We start from the raw sequence: 22287 nt of genomic DNA on the forward strand, positions 1-22287 counted from the left end.
TTCATTTTGGGAAGCTTCAATTTTTTCTAAGGACTATTCCTATAAAAATGCTGCATGGACTGTAGTAGAGATAAGCATCTATTCCTCTGTGTTAAATAGCAGCGTGCCATTTCTAAAGCAAATGTTATCTAGGTGGTCTTCTGGTAAATTCATAAAATAAGAAATAAACCTGAATTGTTCATTTAAAGAGGGCTAAACATTTCCATAAAGATGCTTATTCTGGAAGCAACCTTTTACTATTATAAAAGATCTATCTGTTCAGTAGTATAGTAGCATTACAGGCATCCTTTGTGAAGCTCAGGCATTGCTCATTATCATAATATTTCCGGATGAGAGGTTTGAAAAGGTTAGTCTTTATTCTTAGAGTAACCAATTTAGAGAAGCTGTAACGAATCACAATTAGAAAAATCACAGATTTTATATTGATCAAACTCAAATTGCTCACTCAAAGAATTAATTAGAAGGGAATGAGAGCAGCAAAAGTGTTGGGGAATTCTGAAGTACAGAGTGCACAAGAGAGCACTGACATCCTAAGGAATCCTGGCTGCTTGTTCCTGGTATTTTTTTCTTTTCTCTCTCTCTTTTTTTTTTTTGTTTGTTTCTATGTGTCTGGAAACTTAAGCTCTTTGTAGAGAGGGCTAAGCTTTATAAAAGTTGGAATACACTATTGGTGGCTTCAGCTGCACGAGGGAGAGTGGAACTGCAACTGATCTCTGAACGCAAAGCCGAGGAGAAGCTGGGGACGAGAGGGGAAGAAGCAGGAAGAACCAAAAGGACCGCTTTATCAAGGAAAACTGAAGCTGGGGACAGAATGCTGTGGGGTTGAAAAAAAGGAAGATGTAAGTAGAAAAAGGATAACACTAGCAGTTACTCTCACCGCAAATAACACAATTCTTTTCCTGACCTCAGCTAAGCTAAATATTACTACAAAAACAGAATACTGTTTTTTTGTTTGTTTGTTTTTCTGTTGCACACTGGTTGGAGAGAGCTCTGTTGCTGTCTCATTTCTACCTGCAAATATAGCATAATATAAGACATAAATGTATTATCTAAAATCTAGTTACCATCCATAAGCACCCAGAATGGTGAGCTACACTGTATGCAGTAACAATTTTGAATGTGTCTATGAACAGCTTCTGAACTCTGCTTGGTGTTATAGAGTCTCCATAAGCACCAGTTTCTGTTTTGAATGCACATTTTTTACATATATCGTTTCACCTCTACATTCAGCCAGAAATCAAAGACTAACAGTGACAGTTTACATGGCAACAAACCTGTAAGTGTAAATAGAAAAGAATTGATGGGGTTATTAGTTAAAAAAAAATGAGTTATCAGCTGAGGTAGGCCAACTGTTTCTGATCAAGTCTTGTCAAAGTCAATGGAAAGTGTTTGAGAGAAAATCCACTACTAAGCACTGACGATGGAGACGGGCCAAGATAAGATTGGATGGAGTAACCAGAACCAAAGCAGATTTACATGATTTAGAAGACATGTGCTAAGGGAGGGAGATCCTTTGAGGATAACAAACAAAAGCTTGAATGTGGTGTTTAGGCAGAGAATGTAATCATGCTTTACTGGATTTCTGTATATCTGTATATTCCTCATTCAAAAAATAGTCATGTTAGAAACCTCTTTAAAGTCTCAGAGTTATATATGTAGACTAATATATATCCCTGGACAAGAAAACTAGAAAGCAAATGAATAAAGCTTTGCTTGAACTTCAAAATGTGCACACAAAATGTGGTGGAGAGCCAAAGAAAGACACAGCTGAAGCCTGAGAAAGATAAATTTCCATGAATGCAGTGTGATGGGACTCATACACCATGCATATCTGACCATGGAACAGCAATGGACCTGTGACACATGTATTTCACTGCAGGGTTGACAGAACATGAATGATTATTTGTTTTTCACTAAAAAAAGAGAGAAGTGTAAGCATAAAGGATAGGAATTCTGGTCCATCCTTTAGTCTGCTATGCTGTTTGAAGACAACAAAGAAAAGGAGTCTCTGTTTATTTGGGAAGCGTTGCCATTTCGGATTACTTTCACTACAAAGTACAGATGAGACCCAGCAACAGAGCACTAGATCAGAACTTCTCCTGAGATTGGGAGATGTCTTTGTTCTTTGTCTATGTACCCATGTGGAGACGCAGGAAGTGGTTAGACTGCAGTTGTTCCATGTATTTATATGATAGACAAGGAATGACCAATCTTTTTTTGTCACCCCTGAAGCATGTTATGTTGCATCAAAGTTTAGCCTGGAAAAAACACTGAGAAAAATAAAATGATAAAAATCCCAAGAAGTAATTGACCGTTGCATCTCTTAAGGGTCACAGCCTTATGGGCTTTACAGGCAATTCTTATGGTTCATCAGACATGACTGTAAGAAGGACGGGCTGCCACCACTCCTGTGGTAACTAGTGCTCTGTCTGGTGTCACTGGGTTATTCTCCCTCAAGAAAACACCAGCTGTAAAAACAACCCATTGTTAGAGCAGGGCCGCCATGCGAATGAGAACCTGTCATGATGTTTAAAAATGCCCTGATGACAATGGACACGCGTCCCTTTCTTCTTGCTCCCTCTGCTGAAAACCATTAAAAGGTGAAGAGAGATAGCTGATACCATGCTCGCATCACCAATGGGTATACTGAGGTGAGGAACAAGTACATTCAGTGTGAATTGCTCTTTCACATTTTCTGCTAAAAATCAATGACTGATACAAATTGAACATCTCTCTTAAATAAAATTTTAGCAAACCTACAAAAAAAAATGTGCTTGCCTGCATCTTATCTCTTTAGAAGTGATTAATATTTTGTGACATCAGGGCTGTAAGTCAAGCTAGACACATTATTAAAAATCTAGGAGAAACAACGTGAAAAAATGATGCATGTGATGAAACTTCAAACCAAAATGATGGTAGAATGGTATAGGTTGATCAGTTTCTTGTTAATCTAAAACTTTCATGCCATAAAATAGCCTGATCCGTAGAGGTTCTGAATGCAGTTTAGTAACTGTTTTGTACAAATATAGTTGTTTGTTTGTTTGTTTGTTTGTTTATTTTCTGGCAAGATACAAATGGAAGCATAGTATGTGTTCCAGTGAAGTTATTTGAGAGAGTGGTAGTTAAAACTTGGCCGCAGAAGGTGCTTAAGAGAAGATTAATCATATTATGTGATTACAGATGAAATAAACTCTGCAGTCTCAATTGTGTGACGTTCCTGACCTCGTGTTGCTCCGGGAGAGGCCCTGTGTCTCACTCTTGCTCATGAAGTGTCTTCCCTTCTTTGTCTTCCCACATGTTCTTGGATGTGTTGGTCATGTCATTTCTTCTAGTTTCTACAATTCAACACCAACAGTAGTCTTACTGAGGAGTGCCACTGTCCTTTGATCTGCTGCAGTTCTTTTTCTGGCTATTTTAGACTCTGCAGGCTGTGCAAAGGAAGGCGATGTTTTTTTCTCCCGTTTCCCTTTCTGCTTTCACATGGGTGTGGTATTTTCAGGAGCTCTGAAGCAGGAATGTACCGTGTTGATGTCCAAGTAGCTGTTTTGCTCTAGATACAATGTCATGGCCTGAATGGATATGTCTTGTGGTTTGAACTTAACCTGGAGACTGCCTGTTGGGTGTCATTGATCTGAAAATGTTTCTGTGAAAATAAGAAAAAAAAATACCTTGTATTCCAAACTTCTTCCCAAAGCTATAACAGGAAGTATGCAGCCGGCCCACGAGACCATGTTGCTTTACTAGAGTTCTGATCAGTTAGTCAGGGTGTTTGGTGGTCTGCAAGAAACACTGAGATTTCACTGAAGATCCATCATTCAAAAGCTTTGGAAATCAAAGATGACACTCACTACTGTTTGACAAGGCTGAAAATCTGACACATTCTCATAGATGTCAAGATAGATATTGGTCATTAGACTGGGTTGAATATTGAAAGGATTTTCAAATATCCTGCGCATCTTGAAAGCAAGCCTGAAATTGCCAATGGGGAAATGGAAGCCTGGATGTGAGGCTGGTGTTGTAGCCATGACAACAGAAGCAGAGGAGATGCGAAAGGAAGGCAGGCATTCGGCAGCACAGCTACGCAGGGCCTCGAAGAAAAGGCCAGATACAAGGGAAGAGGTGGAGCTCATTCCTGGTAGAGGGACTCAAAATGTGGGACAGGAATGCGATCAGAAAAAGCACAGATGCATTTTACAATGTGTTGTGCTTGTGAATGGTCTATGGAGACTTTTATGATGTGTGAGGAGGGTGTTGACTCTAAAAGGAGGAAAAAAAGGAACTGTATAAATTATTTGGAGGAAGAAGGATATGGGGCGATATGGTTTCAGTACAGGGGCAGGTATCTATGATGTCTGCAGACAAGACCGCAGTATTGACTGAGACACAATAGGAAGAAGTGGACAGATCTGGGACTGGAAATTAGTAGTGCTGGTGGTTTAGTTATGAGTTATTCCAGCCGGAAATGTCCGACGTGGTATTGCCTGGACAGAAAGCAGCTGTGAGTGCAGATGCACAGCCCCAAGCTGGCAGCAACATGTCGGCAGTTGGAGCATGTGAATAGCTTCCACCTGCCCAGAAGGGGATGTAAGCCAGAGAAAGCAAAGAAAGTAGATGATTTGCTACGTAGATACATGTCTGGATTCTATCTGAGCTCTGTCCCTGTCCTGCTATGTGGTGTTGGACAAGTCATTTAAATCTGTTGCTTGTCCTATCATGTGATTTTATATAATTCACAAATATTGTGAGAAGTATGTTTGTTTGTTTTGTTTAAAAAAAATCTGTATACTCCAATTTGTCTCATTTTGAGTGGGGTCTTTTAAATGCTACCTTAGTAAATTTACAAATGAAAAATAAGACGGTGTGAAAAAGTCTGAGGAGTGCTGCAGAATATGCCAAAGTCACCGACTGTCTGTCATGTATCTCTCACTGCTTACACTCGTTACCTTGGGAAGATTTCTCCTTCTGCCCCAGTGTTTGGGTTACCAGAGGGCTTTTTCAGCTTGAAGGGAAACTTTCTCACCCTTAAGAGTGCTAATATTGTTGAGGTTGCTTGCCTCTAAAAAGTTTGACAGAATGTAAAAGGATTCTAGATTTATTATACTCAACAATTAAACAGTATTGTTTGAAAAAGAAAATTCTTCTGATCTGTTTGTTCTAGAATAGTTATTTATTATAAATAGTTATTGTAAATAGTTATTTATGATAAACATTTTAGACAGTCAATTTGATTTTCCTGATTACAAAATAAAGTAAAGCTACTAATGAGGAGAGAAAAAAAAAAGAAAAAAAAAAAGCTAAATGACAGTTCTGTTGTTAACTTAGCCAGTGACCTGTTCATGTGCTTCAGCATCTTGGCTAATTCTGGGGAGGCTGACAATTCAATTTCCTTCCTCCCAGTTCAGACTAGTATGTCTTGGAGAATTTTTCTGAGGTTACACATCCTCTGAATTGTTTATCCAGCCTTAAAATAAGGCTGTGTTTAGTGCTTAGCATGTTTCAAGGCCAGTTTTGCTCATGGCCGGTTATATTTTTGGTAAACGAGTATAGTCATTCTCTTTTTTTCTAATGGACTACCCTGAAAAGCAGTAAGTTGAAGGGCTCTTCAGGAAGGCACGGAACTACACAGAGACTGGGGCTAAATCCAGCTGAGCAAAGGAGAGACTAAGGCTACACAACTTCCAGTTATGTGACAGAAGCAGCCAACTCTGCAGCATGAGCCAGCTGTGGCCTCTGATGTGCTCTGCTTCCTTTCCAGGAGCTGAGGGTTTCACTGCAGAAACACATCCAGAAGATCTGGCTACTTCGCGCCATTTGCTAGGCTACTCTAGTTGATACAGTTTTTATGTTACTGGCACACAACGACTAACTGTGGAGTCATAAATGTGACCTGTAATGTTTTTTTGTTTTCCTGTAAAGTGGCATATGTATTTTTTGGTTTCCCATAAATTCTGATGTTGCTCAGAGCACATCTGGGTCTATTGCATGGATGCTGTGCTGGCTTGATATCAGGTGACAAAGTAATCTGGGAAATAAGTTGCAGTGTCTCCTTAAAATTTTTGTTTGTTTATTTGTTTTTCAGTGCCGTGCAGCCGAAGAACTATTAATGTAATCTTTTTTAATATGGCATCAGCAGGCTGCTACTTAAAGGGTTAATTTCTGGGAACATATGCTCAGAGCCAGAATTCTCCTCAATCAGTAAAGAAAAAAGAAAAAAACAAAAACAAAAAAACCCACAAAAAACAACCAACTACAGATTAAGTTACTACTTTATTGCTTAATAACCTAGGAGCTTTTGCTTTGATATTTCTTCTTTTGGTCACTAAGAAACTCAGATACTTTTTCAAGAACTACAGAGCAGAGTAGGTGTTTCTTATTATTTCTTCAGATGCTGTTTACATTTTTAGTACTGGAGTCTCCAGTGGCCTAGGGACAGAGCAAGCTTACAATTTCAGGTTTGTGGTAATTATTTTAAATACTTTTGACTATCATTACTACATGAACAGAACTTTATGCACCATCAATATTTCAAATGTAAATAAAATAGTTCTTAAAAAATGAAGATCACTTAAAACATAGTGCTGCTTGAATGTTGAGGAGCCATTATGTTTAATAGCATTTTTAAACTATTAAAGTTGAGTGGTTACTTTTTATTTTGCATTTAGTCACTCATGGGAGACATTTATTTTGTCTCATACTCTGCAAATAGTGATGCTGTTAGTGGAGAAGGTTCTCATTTTGAATAATGGTCTCATTTATATAATATCTCAGCATAATATATTCATATCTTAGAGAGGAATGAAAATTCACAAACTGTTAAGGGGTGTACAGGAAATCAAATGAAATGTATGGCTATAAAAATCTTGGGGGAGGGGAAGCAAAACTGTGAATGTCCTGTTCTAGTAATTATTTGGTCTGAAGTTAACACCCTTTTTTTAGTAATGATGACATCAATAAGAAATAATGGTAATAAAAAAATAGTTTGTATTGTGGATTAGATAAGATTTTTTGCAATATACTTGGACAGTGAACTCCAGGACCATTTGGAATGGCTGACTGCATGAAAACGCAGAAAGAAATTATGGAATTAGATGCAGCAGTTTTTATAGCCCTGACTTAGCTTTATGTAGGCATTTGAGAGCCATTCTTGCTATTTTTTATTCACTTTTTATGGCTATTCCAGCATGTTCCAGTGATTCTCTTTTTATGCTGTGGTAGCACCAAAAAGAAAGGCTCATTTATTTGCTACAAACCTTGCAGAAAAATGAATAAAAGACTGATTCATCATTTGTTCCACACAACGTATTTTTTTCTATTACTTTTGGGTGCCTTGCCAAATGCCTGGGTTTATATTTCCTGATCCCAAGTGCCTTGAAATTCGAACCAGAGAAATGGGCAAATTGTAGGTATAGGTGTACTTCTCTGTTTGGACACTCCTGATTAAGGCAGAGAAGTAGAAGTAGGAACCAGAAACTGACACAAATTTGGAAGTAGTTAAATCAATGGTGGGGTGATGGATGCTTGGCTGAGGTAGATAAACATGCATATGTATCTACAAATGCTAGAAGCTGTCTATCAGACTCTTCTTCTTGAATGCAAAGCTATCAACAGGAATTTGACCAGAATCGTATATGTCTCTACCTATTTAAGAAAATATTGCTTTTAAAATAGTTGCTCACAGGGTGAAATTAGCATTAAAGTTTCTAGACTTTACAATTACCGAAGCTGCAAATAGAAAGTCAGCATGAAATTTTGGAGGCTTCAGCATGGTGTTGGCCTCAATGTTTTGCTTGCCTCAGATCACATTGGAGAGGACAAGTCAGTGCGTTTCTGCTTAAATCCAATGGGATTCTTTAGAAGGAAGTGAGATAGCCAGAAATTTTACACTAGAGGACTACCTTTCAATTTGTTACGCCATTGTAAATTTTAAAATATACTTGAGTTTTAAAGAAGCAAACCTTGCAAATTCCTCTTTTTCCTAAAGCAATCAAAATCTGTATGGATTCGGGCAATATCTTTTCAGTATCAATGTATCATTTAGCTACCCATTTGTGCTTTGTAACCTTGACTTGATAAAGCTGTTTAAAAAGTTTTAAGAAATCTTTTGTATAGAGGGTTGTTAATACATGGAAAAGATCCTATTACTTTATCTAAAGACTAATGCACTACAGTAGCCTTTTCAGTGAATATAAGCTATCTTCTCCAACATGTCTGTAATTCTGTTAAATATCTATTTAAAAGATGTCTAACAGTGTTACTAAAGTGATAGATGTTATTTTTACTTTTAAAAATAAAAAGTGCAGCACCTTCCGAAATACTTTAAAATCATTTATGTGCAAAATGAATGCATGGTATACTTTAAAGAATAGATTTTTCAACTCGGTAATTTTTGCACTCTTTGAGATTGTTTCAATTGCTACAATAAGGGAATTTGAACTCCAAATAATTGGCGCAGCATTGTGAGTTTTATGTGGAATCTGTGGTCTTTTGAGCAGAAACGTAATTGCTCTTTGCTTTTAGAAAGGTTTTCTTTCAATAGCACATTCACTCATTCTCATTAATGGAAATTAATTTTTTTTTTTTCTCAGCTTGCAAAGTTTGGGCAAATTTCTGTCTAAATTTATATCTGTGTTATCTATCTGTTCATCTGTTACAGGTATTTTTGTATTTTAACTGTTGTTGTAAGATACAGATGCTGTAGTTTATTGATGCAATTTGTATTCTGCTGTGTGGCTCACTACAAAATTTTAATGCAAGCAGGAATTTGTGAATAAATTTTTAAAGAAAATGAGCTGATATTCATACTCAAAGAATTCTTATGAACTTTAGTATCTCATGTTGTGTAGAGACCAAAGCATAAATGCTCAATACTTCAATTTCTCTATGAAAAATAAGTTCTACAAAAATAGAGGTATCTTGGAGGAGTTGTTAGCCAACTTTCTGACTTGTTTTGCTTTCTTCTCTCTGTGGAAGAGCTTTTAAGCCAATAGATACATGGTGAATCTCACTTCTATACTGCAAATAAAACAAATGTTATCTGTATGTTTGTAATTACTCAAGCCCCGAGGCTGTACTCTGTTGCAGACAATGTGCTCTTCTCACTGCCAAGACATGGCCCTTGTCCAATTTATACAATCTAAAGAAGAATTTATACTCTAATGGCAGGTTTAATTTTTCAAACCACTATAGGTTTTGTTATCTACATTATATACGTACAGTAACTAATGAACAACAATTTTGCTTGCACACTATGGGCATTGTTTGGAAATCAGTGTATATTCTAGGCCAGGATTTCTATGTATCTTCTTTCATAGCAAGGTTTTATGAATTTGGGGCTTATATACTCTACATTTTGGGACTTCTACCTAAAGCTGTCAGAAGTGTGACATCTGGAATCAAGCAAAGGATCTTCTATGTTTCTTCTCCATGTGCAAGCTATTTTTGCGCCATAGAAAAGCTTGCAGCCAGCTGTTCTCTGAAAGTTTATTGTCACATATTCACATATTCTTACCCACCACATTACTGTTGAAAAGAGAAAACATGGATATTCACAGTGAAATAACAATGCTGTGCACTTGTTCCCAGGAAGTTTTTGCCTATTCCCCTTCCAAATCTCTCCCTACTTTCAATCACAGACATAAGTTTATGATCAGTTAGAGCTTAAAAAGAAAAAAAAATATATTTTTTAACCATAAAAGAAAATCTTAAGGTCTAGAGCAAAAGTGGAAAGAATTACCAAAAGCTTTGCTGAATAAGGGCCTCAGCTCTCAAGAAGTGCAAGAATTTGAACCCATGCCTCTGCTGAGCAGTCGTTGCTTAGCTGTGTGTAGCTGCTGGTATAGCATGCAAGTTTTCTGGCTCACTATGGAAAGATTGTTTCTCCTCTGATGGAACAGGGCATCTGAGTCATCCTGTTGGATTCAGAAACCAATTTTTTTAGGAGTCGCTACAGTTGTGTTCTTAAATGTTATTGATCTGTCCATTGTGCCTAGCATCAGGCATTTAGCAGAAAAAGGACAGTTGCCAGCAGTGGTATGAAACTTGTAAGGTTCATGGTTTCTAAATGACTTAGTCTAGAAAAATCCATGTTGCCTGTTTTTTTTTTTTTTTGTGTGTGTGGTTTTTTTTTGTTTGTTTGTTTTTGTTTGTTTGTTTAGAAGATATAGCATATTTTATGTGATGACAGGACATTCATAGACCTTAATAGTGTGACCATTACTCCAGGTTAATCTCTTCTGTCTGACTTGGGAAACCTTTTACTAGATGCATGGAAAAAAGAAAGGAAGTGTTTAAACTGACCAAAAGTAGCTGTAAGATATGGAGTCTCCTTTTCAGAAGACTTGAAAGCAAAATAGTCTTGAGACTGAGAATACATAATAATAGGTTACATCTTGTCCAAGTCCTAGTTTTGTAATGAATTTCACACTACCTTCAGAAGAAAAGAACATTCTGAGGATCAGGAGTTGAATGTTTCAAGTGGCCAGAGTGGAAGGTTCAATAAAATCAGACCTGCACCCACAGGCACAGAATGACAGAAATATTATATGTGGACATAAAGTAAAAGGGCCAGTAGTGAGAGACTTGTGTTTTGTGTTAGAGGTTTTTTTCTTCTTTTTACAACTAGAAGTACAGCATGCCATCCTGAGGAATTCAAACCATGCAAAGGTAGAGTGCCCCTGCACCAAAGCACAGAGTCATGGTGTGAATGCAAAAGAACCTTTTCTTCCTGGAAACAGACCATAGTATATAAGCTTTTTAAAAATAAGTCTCACTGATTATGATCCTATGTCTTGTAACTATTTTTTGGTCAACCTGGAACATACTGGCAGAGAGAGTACTGTGTTCTTTTCATGGACGTAAGAAGATACTCATTGTGTTTGTCTTCCTGCATTATCATATGAAAGAATGGAGAGTTTATATTTACTTTTGTTTGTTTGTTTGTTTGTTTTTGTCATTAAGTGAATGCCAATTTACATGCCCCTCAGGTAGAGAAGAATAAGACCACCAGTTCCCAGGAATGCTTAAATTCTCCTCTGACCCTCATTAAGCTTTATTACAATGCATCATGTAAGGCTTCCTGGAATTGGTCTTACCCACAGTTAGAGTCTCTCTCTACCTGTGGTTCAGGCTAATCCTCTGGCTGTTGATTTCATTTGGGGTGGTTCAGCATCTCAGTGATTCTGCCTGGTACTTGGTTTACTGAGTCACCAGCATCCTAGGCATACAGGGTAGACCACAGCAAACTGGAATAGTATTTGTGCACCTCAAAATAATGGCAGCGATCAAATTGTACCTGGACTATCTATGGTTCATCTGAGCTACTTTTACTTTCTTACAACAGTGAGAAGAGTCTTAATTGTGCCTCTTTTTCATCATTTACTGATGTGTCTGTTTTTATGTTTGCTTTACTATGCAGCTGGACACTCGGGCAAGATAAAGCACTTCTCCCCAGGGCTTGATAATATCTCATGACAGACAGGGGAACAAAGCAATATGAAGCTGATGAATAGTCAGAAATGTGACGTGACTGTAGGAACTACTTAAGAAGTGGAATTAGAAAAGATACTACTTGGTTGTGAGCAACAGTGAAAAGGGCCTCTGATGAGCATGGTTCTGAGTAGATGAGGTACCCAGGTAAACAGGTAACCAACAAGGCAGATAGGAAAGTAACACATGGAACTGATGGGAATACTGGTGCATCAGCATCCTGCTGGAGGAAGTGGTGCATTCACACCTGGCTTAATGCAGATGAGGTGTATTGTAAAGTCAACCTCACAACTCCTAGTAATGTTGAGGTCTAAAAATACGTACGGGATAGAGGTGCAAGGTACTCTGAAAGAGCTGAAACACATATATATCCCGAGAGCACATTTCTCCAGAATAGAAACATTTAAGCTGAAATCTAAGTTACATAGTACCAAAATGAATAAAAAATACCTACTTTTTATCTGAGTGAGTGGTTCTTCTGATCTTTAAATTACCAGGAGTATACCCTTACCTCTTATATGTAGTCCACAGAATTTATGATGGTTATCCCATCAATAACTCTCATAACCTGTATTTGGCTGGAGCTGATTTTCTAGTTGTTTTTGCTTCAAAGTTATCAGGACATGGGGCATCATCCACTTCTCTTAGTACTTCCAACCATCTATTGCTGTCATTGTTGCAGCTGTGCCTTCCTTCCAGATTTTATCTGGATATAAATTCCAGTCATTGTTCCTTGTCTCTTTCTGTGGAATTTAATGAGCCATTTACAGCTTGGTGATTTCTTCTTTTTAAGGTATTTAAATATTAGGATCACATCTCAGTTTTGTTTTGCTAATATACAAAGACCAAATTTGAACCTTCATTGTAAGTTCTGCAACATTTCGTACCTCAATTCTGGATCCACTTTCAATAGCCTTTAAAAAATGTGGTCATCAAAGTGTGCATACTGTCCCAGCACTGCAGCAGAGAAAGGTAAAATAATTTCCTTATGACTTCAGAAAACGAAGGGAGAAAATAAAGTTTCTGGCATTATATCTTAATTAGAGATGCTTGTTTGCTTAAGATTGAAAAGGAGATGTGTTCCCTCTCCAAATGATGTCATCGCATAAAAGTTTAGTTCTGTGAAGTTCTTACCCTCCTAGCTTCACTGACTCATCTGATCCTGACCAACCCATTACCTGCTATGCAATGGGAGGTTGTGTCAACCTGCAAATTGTCTGTAACAACTGAAATCTCTGAAGGATGGGACTGTCCTTTACAAAGGCTTTTTAAAATAATACTTGGCACACTGGGTCATATGGTAGATGCAACTTTTAGGTACTATGAAAAGATAAAGGTTAAATTTATTATGATAATAAAAGAATGTGGGAGCTGTGCTGCTGAAATCGATCAGAGTAAGATTAAACAATAAAAAGCTGGTTCAAGTCAAAATGAAGCAAGGGGGAAGCATTCAGTGGACTTTGGATCAGGCCCAAAATTAAAGGTTTCTTTCTTAAAAAAGATTTTAAATTCACTATATAGATCTCCTACATATTTTTCCAAGGGTCTTTTAAGAAATAATAACTTAAAAATCATCACCTTTCTCATGTTCTATGCTACTTGGAAGTGTCTTTTTTTTGGTAAATCTGTAACACAAACTTAAGTCGTAAAAATAAATATTTCTTATTTTGCAAATACCACCTTCATGTCTTAAAGCCAGTAAGGTTCTGCCTGCGTGGAGGGGAGAGAGCTGATGTATTGATCAGCTGAAGTGCTGCAGAGACTATAAACTGAAAGTCAGAAGCAGGAAAGAAAAACAAAAAGAAATCATAGGAGAAGACATAGCAGCAGAAAATCTATTGAAAATAATCCACTGCTGTCTTCTTCTCAGCTTTTATGCTCAAATTAGACTATATCTCAGTCTGTTTCTGGTCAAGCACAAGCATAACAAACCTTAAACATTTGGTTTGTATTTTTTTCCCCATGAAACTTTGAAGGAATTAGAGAGAAAATCAAGGCATGTCTTTAAAAATTCTGATCAGGTTTCCTCTGGAGTCTTGCTGCTGGAAGAATGTCTTATGGGTAAATTTCCACTCTCTCAGCGGGGCAGTGTTTTGCATGAACCAACTCCCAGGAGAAAATGTTGTGTGCTTATTCTGTACAGCAGCGCTTAGGCAGCATCTCCCTCTTAAACTGACCAGAGGGAGGGGAAGCAGTTGACCTGAGGGGAAGGGGGAGGGATGAGAAGAAGACAGTGCATATTTCCAGAGCCAGACATAGTGCTAGTCATAAAACCAAAAAAAAAAAAAAAAGCCCTCTATATTTGCACTGCTTTTCAGTGTGCTATATTACAGCAGCTAAAGAGTGTGAATACCACCTTACCAGAAACATTCTCGTTAAGGGTATGAGACAAAGCTCCTCAAACAAGAAAGTCATTTTTTCAGTCTCTTTTAGGGAAAGTCAGAAAAATACTCCCCCTCTTTATTCTTTTACTGCTTGGACTTCAGGCTTTTTCATGCTTCCTAAAAATTTGATTTCACTTTTCAGTCTTTTTTGAACCAGGTTGGCTGTACATGCTGTCTCACTAATGGAGCTTGTTGTTACTGGGCTATTTCATGGCATGGTTCTGTGATTCAATACTTTTAATTATCTTTTTATTACAACATGTACCAGGTCCTAACATACAGTAGATTTACTGATAAGGCCATATACCACTTGTATTGTACCCATTTATAGTCATTTTTTATAATGGTATCTTGCTAATAAAATGTTATCTTATTCATTCAATTTGTGTGTAATAAATCAACAGCCTGTTCGTTTTCTTCTCATGCAGATATCAGTGTAAGTATGTACGACTGTGTGCATGTACTAAACCTGATGATGTTGCTTGCATACAAATGGAAATTAGCTTAAGAGCATTTCATTAATGAAATTGTAGCTGTTTGCCTTTGACCTGACTAAAATTAATACCATAAATAATAAAATAAAATAAAATAAAATAAAATAAAATAAAATAAAATAAAATAAAATAAAATAAAATAAAATAAAATAAAATAAAATAAAATAAAATAAAATAAATAAAATAAAATAGGACTTTATTTCAGCTCTATGCAAGACATTTGAAAAAATGCATCCAGCCCATTTTTTCCTGTCACAGTTCCCACATTATAGATTACAGAATGAAATAATTATAAGTGGTATATGATGCTCTCTTTCAGCATTTTTTCCATTGCATAAGATAAATCAGGGGTTCCCCAGTTTACATTTTTGTGCAGTACCACTAAGATGCTGCATTAGCTATCTGTGGAAGTAACAGCACATCTCACTCTACATATGTGCAAAGGATGTATTTAGATGCTTATACTGCATCAATATCACATTTATGGATGTGTGATACGTATAATGGAAGATGAAGTATTGCTCTATACCCTTGCTTTAAAGGTGGCCTATAGAAAGCAGCACGCACATTGTACCTCCTTTCAGAGGAAACTGAAATAAAACTACAAATATCATGAGGATGTGATGATGAGCACAAAAATACCTTGGATTTAGTCTGGATCCTTTAGAAGTCTAATTACTCCCATGCAGATAGTAAAAGTATGGAACAAGCCTTAAAATGTTTGGAGAAAGTGCAGAATTAGGTTTTTAAATCTTCTGTGAAAACAAGCAAACAAAAAAGCCCTCTGTAATTCTGTTTGTTCTTTATGCGACCACCCTCCCTGCAGAAAAATAACCCTAATAGTTGTAGTATTTCAAAAAAAAAAAAAAAAGAGTTGAAAAATCAACCCCCCACATTAACAACATTTTTAGTAAAATATAAATTGGAATTCATTGTTAAAAAGCAAATATATTACTGTAGCTATTGTGGCATGGACAGCTTACACCTTAAACATGAATTGGATCACCAAGAACTGCATACGATAAAGAGAGCAAAAGTGTCAATAATGGTGGTCTACTGATAACTTCTCTCTCTGATCCACATTTTTAAGTCTTTCTCTCCTGTTGAACATTTGATCAAACCATCTTTCAGCTGGCACAATCAATCTGTGCAGATCTTCTTGGTGTTTGGAATCATCTTGTGAGTAAACAAAAATGGAAACTAAATTAACGATCAGATTTACTCTCCAGATTTCTAGCATGATTATTGTTAATGTGAGAACCTGGGAATAAAAGGCGGCTTAGGACTGATTATCCATGTCTGTGTATCTTCACTCTTCCAAACTGAAAAACAGCTCTTGTCCTTGTGTGAATGAAATGCATGGACTTAATTTCTTGATTTCAGAAGCAAGAAATGTACGTTTTCTGTTTCTGAGAGCAGGATGGGAAGTGTCTCCACTCACTCCAAGAATTGCCTGCTAGTTTTCTCACTGGAGATTGCAATTGGCATTAGCTGTTTAATCCAGGTTCCTCAAAAAGTCAGAATCCATTTAAGAAGAAACTGAAGGTCTTGAACAGAAAATTAGGTGTTTTTTTCTCAGGGCAGAGAATTTTAAAATGAAATTTAAAATGAGAATTTTATGGCAATGGACCTTTTCTCTTTCTTATTAGTCAGTTTGGGGAGGACATTTACTATATTTTTTTACTCCTATGAAGGAAGCGCTTGCTTTCCTTGAGACAGCTGGTCAGTGAGCATGGTTCATCTGCTTCTGTTGTAGATTCATTTCTGGCTGGACTCCTGTCTGATTAACTCTCAAAGAGATACAGGTCAGGCTCATCTTGCTGTGGTAGCAACCTCTATCCAGAGAGAAATTTTAACTTTGTTTTATGGGGTCCAGGTGAATGTATAATTTATTTACATGTTTAGTTTTAATCCTATTGAGTATGGCATGTTAAAAGGTAATCAGCAAGACTTGGTTAAAGAATCAGCTCCTTAATTTCACCAATAATAATATTCACTAATAATATTTTCCTTCTTTCCTCTGAAAAACAATTTCTGAAAACCTTTAATTTTTTTTTTCCCTGGTTACAGTTATAGTATTAACCTCTGTAATTAAACCCTTAGGAGTTCAAACTGTTGAATCTCTATTTGTGATCTGCAATTCTTAATTCAGACTATAGTGTGAGCTAATCAATATCTCTACAGTAATCCTGTTCTCATTATTAAGGTCTGCTCTTTCCCCACTAAACTCAGGGAATGGTTTTCCCTCTCAGCACAGGCAAGGTTAGGATTGGACCATATCCTCACCAAAGCTGTAGACCCTCATAAAGGTGACAGAAAATTCTATTGACATGTTTATACAAGATACTTGATGGTTTAAGTTATGACAGGTTTTAAATAAATTTGTCAGAATGTTTGCCAAAAGGCATATTTGAAGGAAAACCAAGCAGTATCCTTTAAGGTAGCAGCCAGCATGTTAACTGTTGAAATAGGGTAACTATGCTAAACTGACAAATTCTTTTCATTTCCTTTCTTCTTTCAAAGACGTCCTCATTTTCTTTCAAAATATTACAGAATACATCATAAACCCATAACGATGGTCTTCCTTCTGATTAAAATAATAAAAAAATGAAGTAGGGGGAAGATCTAGGTCCAGAATTTCCAAACAATGTTCTCTTTTAAACCAAAACCAAACCTTCAAATCTGAATCCAGTTAGAGAATTAATGTAACCACACTGGCTTAGTCACCTTTCTCATGTGGGTAGAGCGAATTTTGCGAAATGCCTCTAAGTGAGGAGCATTTTACTGTCTAAAACCTGGCTGTTCCATGCCCAAGTGTTTTATGAAATATGAGAACTAGATAAAGGAGTACTACTGAAAAAGTTATTTTAGTTAATAGTTTCTCTGTATGAGATTAACCTTTTCTGTTTGTACACAATGTTAGTGAAGGCTTCCCTGAAATCTCTGAATGAGGTACCAAAGCTGGAATCCTGGACATACACATCAACCACATTAGTATGTTGTATTTCCTTTCTATAACTGAGTCCTGGGTCACCAAGCACCAAGGTATTCAATGTTAGTGTTAAGTGCTTAAGACTTAATCAAGTGTTGGAGCTTTGTAGTTAACTTATGAAATGACTTTGAAATGATCAGAAAATTTACTTGTTATTTAATGACATTGTTTTGGAAAGAAAATTTGAATTATGCATAAGTATTACAGGGAGGAGGAAGTGGCTGATGCTGAACATGACAGATCATTGATAAACGGTGATCGCAGACTGCTTGTGTATAAAACGTATATATAATAACTGGAATCATGAGATACATATTTTAATATGGTCATATGGAGACAAATAAGAGACGATGACAGTGCTTGGCAAATGGAGACTTGGTTGTGGGAAGCTGTGAATTCTGCTAATCAGCTGAAAGTGAACTCCCAGATACCTCAATAGGGAAACTAATGTGGTGTTTGGATTTATCCTATGGGAAATCTCAAGTAAAGAACAGGAAAAAAAATTTTTATTTTGGGTGGTCTGGTGAAAATCTAATCAGAATGCTAACTGAACATTCAGTTTTGGTGCCTACTTCTCAGGAAAGATGATGATGCTTTGGAGAGTGTCAGGAGAAATAGAGAAGAATGGTTAAAATATTTTTTAAAATATGCCCTACAATGAAAGAATCTGAGATCACCATCTGTTTTCTTATCAGAGATGGTTACTTAGTCATGGTGTACAGGTACTAAAATAGAGAATAAAATTCTAGAAGGTTACAGACAAAAGCAAAACAATGACCTGAGGCTAGAAATTGAGTTGGTTTTTTTTTTTTTTTTTGAATTAGCCTTTGTAATACACTTTTAAAAATCTATTGAACAACATACATAAGATTTTTAACCCTGTGATTTCCTATTGCAGGAAACATAAAACTTGTATAAGTAAAATAGGTATTTTTGTTAAAAATCTGTGCTCTTCTTCAAAAAAGAACAACTTGGAAGAACATCCATAGCCTCAGTTACAAAGGGAGGTCAGTTTTTGTGACAGCAATGCCTCTTGAAGCCTTATCTCTTTCTGATAAGAATCTGTGGAAAGCAGCTCAGTCCCCGTTTTTAAGCAAAAAAAAATCATACTAGTTTTCTCTTTGGAGAAATGAGAAATGACTCTATAAAATTGGTAGGCATCTTCCTCTCTCAAATTCTGTGCTCTTTTTATACAAAGGTGAGTATTAAAACTATAATTCCCTTTATATTCGTGTGGAAAAACAGTGAGATGGAATTGTAGTAAGAAGTGACACTCGGTCTTTCAGAGTTAAAACAGCATGGCAAAGAAAAGCAGGTCTACCACCTCATTACCAAACAAACAGCCAAAAATGCCATTACGTGAAGCACCGCAGGACACGGATGTCATCTTGCCTGAGGAGGGCTGTGGGTAGAGCTGCCTGTTCCCTGGGGCTGGCACAGAGGGATGTGGGCACTCCTGGAGCTGGTGGGAGATCTTGGTGCTCGCTCCTCCCAGCACCCAGCACCGTGCGAGTGGTGCGGGTTGGGAAGGAGAGGGTGGTTCAGCTCCACGAAGCAGCACTGGCCCAGCACTGTAACATGCAAATGTGGCTAACAAGCCCTGTTTTTCAGAGGGGCTGAATGCTTTAGGAACAACACCATGAAGACACATCTGTATGGATCTTAGATCAGCATGAGTTTGGTGCTGCTGTTCAGTGAATTGTATTCCAAGGATGCACAGGCTGCACTCCATTGCCTGGTGTAAACATGCCCTCAGCGCGAGTGAAGTGTGCCCTGAGCTGGCTGCTCTGCGTAATGAGATCAGAGGTAATGGAGATCCTCTGCTGAAAGTGTAATTGCATGTGCAGTGTTATTTATGACTCAGCTGAGTCTACACTTGAGAGCTACCTGGTGATAAGGAGGATAAGTACTTACAGGATGGTGTTTGTGATTTCCCTTGCTCTTCCAGACCCTGTAAATGGCACAATCCCCTGACAGTTGGTTATTTTTTTTAATAGTATCACTAAATCCAAAGCATATAGTAGTGCAATTACTTTCTTACTTTTGCTTTTTGTTCTTTTTTCTTTGGCATTAATTTCCTGATTCACCTCTACAGCATTAAAATTACCCTTTTCAGGGCCTGCTAACATCAAGAAGATGGGAAGTGCCTATAGCATTTTCCTTTGGTTTTTTCCTCCAAACATTTTATACAAAACAAAATGTCTGTTTAAAGCCACAAGTGGAAAACTCCTTGTTGTTTTTAGAAAGTCTGTTTGATAGTTGTATTTATTTTTGTCCCAGAGTTTGTGTGAATTTCTCTAATTGCATTACCATCCTGGTATGTTATGACTTTTCCTCAACTATAGGTTAAGTTGTACTGAGACCAGAGAATCAGCATGCTTCAGTGTCACATTTTCTATTCAGTGCTCCAGCTCTAGGCCAAGAAACTGCACTTTTTTATCCCATTTTTAAAATTACAAAAATGTCATTGGGGTTTCATTTTTTCTTCATGAGTGGTGAGTATAGGTGATCCTAATGCCAGAAGGAAATAGATTTTAACATTATCACATTGTCATATACCCCATCTTAAGTTATAGAAGGAAGAAGCTTCAGAAATAAGTCATTTAAGGAGATTTATGATGTTTAGGCTTGATCCTGAATGGTACTGAGCATTCTTTCCCTGATCCTGTAAATTCTTAACTTTTACGTCCACTGCAGCTGTCTTTGTGGTTTAGGTCAAGCATGCATTTAAGTGTTTTGTTGGATTTGGGCCAGAATGCTCAGCATTATAACTAAAGAGGTTTAACCTGTGGAATCTGGATCCCTTAAACATGAAATCAGACGTCTAACATTTCCAAGACCAGCAATTAAAATAACTTTCAATCTCTCTTGGCTAGAGTATTGATTAAGAAACAAATTTTAATCATCATCAGTTGTGCTTGGACTCTGATCTTGCAAACAGCTGCACATATGCTTAACTTCACTAACCTAAGTAGTCCCATAGATTTCAGTGTTAGCATGTAAAGTCTTTAAGTGATTTGGAGAGAAAATCGTCTTTACTGTTAGTGTGTCTCCTGACCTCCCTCACTGCAGATATTTCACAAGGAGAGCAGTACAGTGAGGTCTGCTAGTGAACAGTAACCTATTTTGTTGCAACTTTAGATACCTCCTGCTTTCTTTGACAAAGTTTGCATTCAATTATGATAAGCAAGGAGGCATTTGCTTGCTGTAGTTTGTCATTTGGCAGGGGGATATTTTACCAGTTGTTAGGAGAGAAATGAGTTCTGCTTCCTAGTTAGGACTTTGTTTTCATTGGATGAGAATGAGAGCAAATATTTGGACATAAATGTTTTATGGCAGTACCATATGGTCCTTGGTATTTTATTTTTAATTTTTTTTGCAGTTGCATTAAAATTCCTTTAATATTACCAAAGTATTTCATTTAAAAGATAAATGCTGCATGTAACCTGAACAGCTGTTTTTCCTAAATATGCTACAGCATCAAGAGTTTTGCTTCTTTGAAACTCTACGGTTTGGCTGAACGGACCAGTTTTAACTCTGGTTGGTTTGTGGAGAACTTGTTTCTCTTTTAACTAACGAATACCATGCCAATTATATTGCATTGTAACAATTTTGCTCTTAATTGTAGTTTGTGATTTATTTGTAATAGTGACCAGTGAAATTAAATAGTTGGTTAATGTGTGTTGCCAGGATTTTCTTCCCCTAGAAAGGAATGGCACTAAATTACACCCACCCACACTTCCACACCCCCCAGATTAAACAAAAGTCTTGCATTCTTTCTTTTTCCCTTCCCCTCCTCAACCCCTTGAAACACTCCACCCTAGAGGGGGAAAAAAAATAAAAAAATCCTTTATCTAGTGCTGAAGAGTCAAGACTGAAGATTTACCTTATTCTCTTCTCCCAGGGCAGTACTACAGGGGAAATGAGCTTCAGAAACTGAAGTCCTTGCAGCACCTGGGGACTTACCAGGACAAATGAAACTCACAGGGTTTTAATCTTACTAGTATCTTCAGAGAAGAAAAATGCTAGATTGGTGTAAAATTACTATAATGTTAGCACTTAGTTTTTTCCAGTGTCCAACAGTGTGAATGCTTTTCAACAAAAGCAAATAGGGACTAAGAGCTGTACCCAAGCAGCTTGTGTCTGCACTAAATCTTAAATTGGGAAGAAGGGCAATGAGGACATTTGAAATACTCTTTAGCCTTTTAATTTTATCTAGCCTTCTTTCTCTTGTAAAAATTCTGCAGTTTGGGGGAGAGGGGAAGGGAAGAGTAAGGTTGCATATCAGTCTGATTTTTTATTTATATTCTAAAATCTTGTTTTCTATCAAAAGTTAATTCAGTAATAGTCACCAGATGGTGTGCAAATACTAATGAGGGGATGTTATGACTCTTGGGTTCCTTGTGGAGGTTGTAGGAGTCGGCATCTTGCCATCAGAAAATAGATGTCAGGGGAGTAAAAGTGCTCCCTGGGGAGGATGTGACTGGACCAGCAGGGCTTCAGTTTTGTTGCTGCTTTACTTGTGGGAGTTCTGTGAGTTGTGAGAAACTTTCTCTTCATTAGTTTTAATGAAAGGGAAAATGGTGGGACATGGTGCTGTGTATCACTACTTTGGAGAGTATGATTAATCTTTGTTTTCAATGAACCTGAACAAATAATTAATACAATTTTTGAAAGTGAAGTAAAGCACTACTGTAGCCCAGATAGGTTTAGAGTTTGGGACACAATAGGAAAAGGTCATTTGTGGGATAAAGAAAGAGTTATTTCAAGGAAGAGGGAAATGTTCTTATTTCTAGCAGAATACTTAATACTGCCTCTTTAGAATGATAATGCTGTGTGTTCCCTGCCATATGATTTATTGCAAGTTAATCCATCACATCTGTTCTCTGTCCCAGTGGCAGCATATAAACATTGTAACGCAAGGAAGATGAAA

The sequence above is a fragment of the Anser brachyrhynchus genome, assembly GCF_964034855.1.
Source record: "Anser brachyrhynchus genome assembly, chromosome: 4".
Classification (NCBI taxonomy): domain Eukaryota; kingdom Metazoa; phylum Chordata; class Aves; order Anseriformes; family Anatidae; genus Anser; species Anser brachyrhynchus.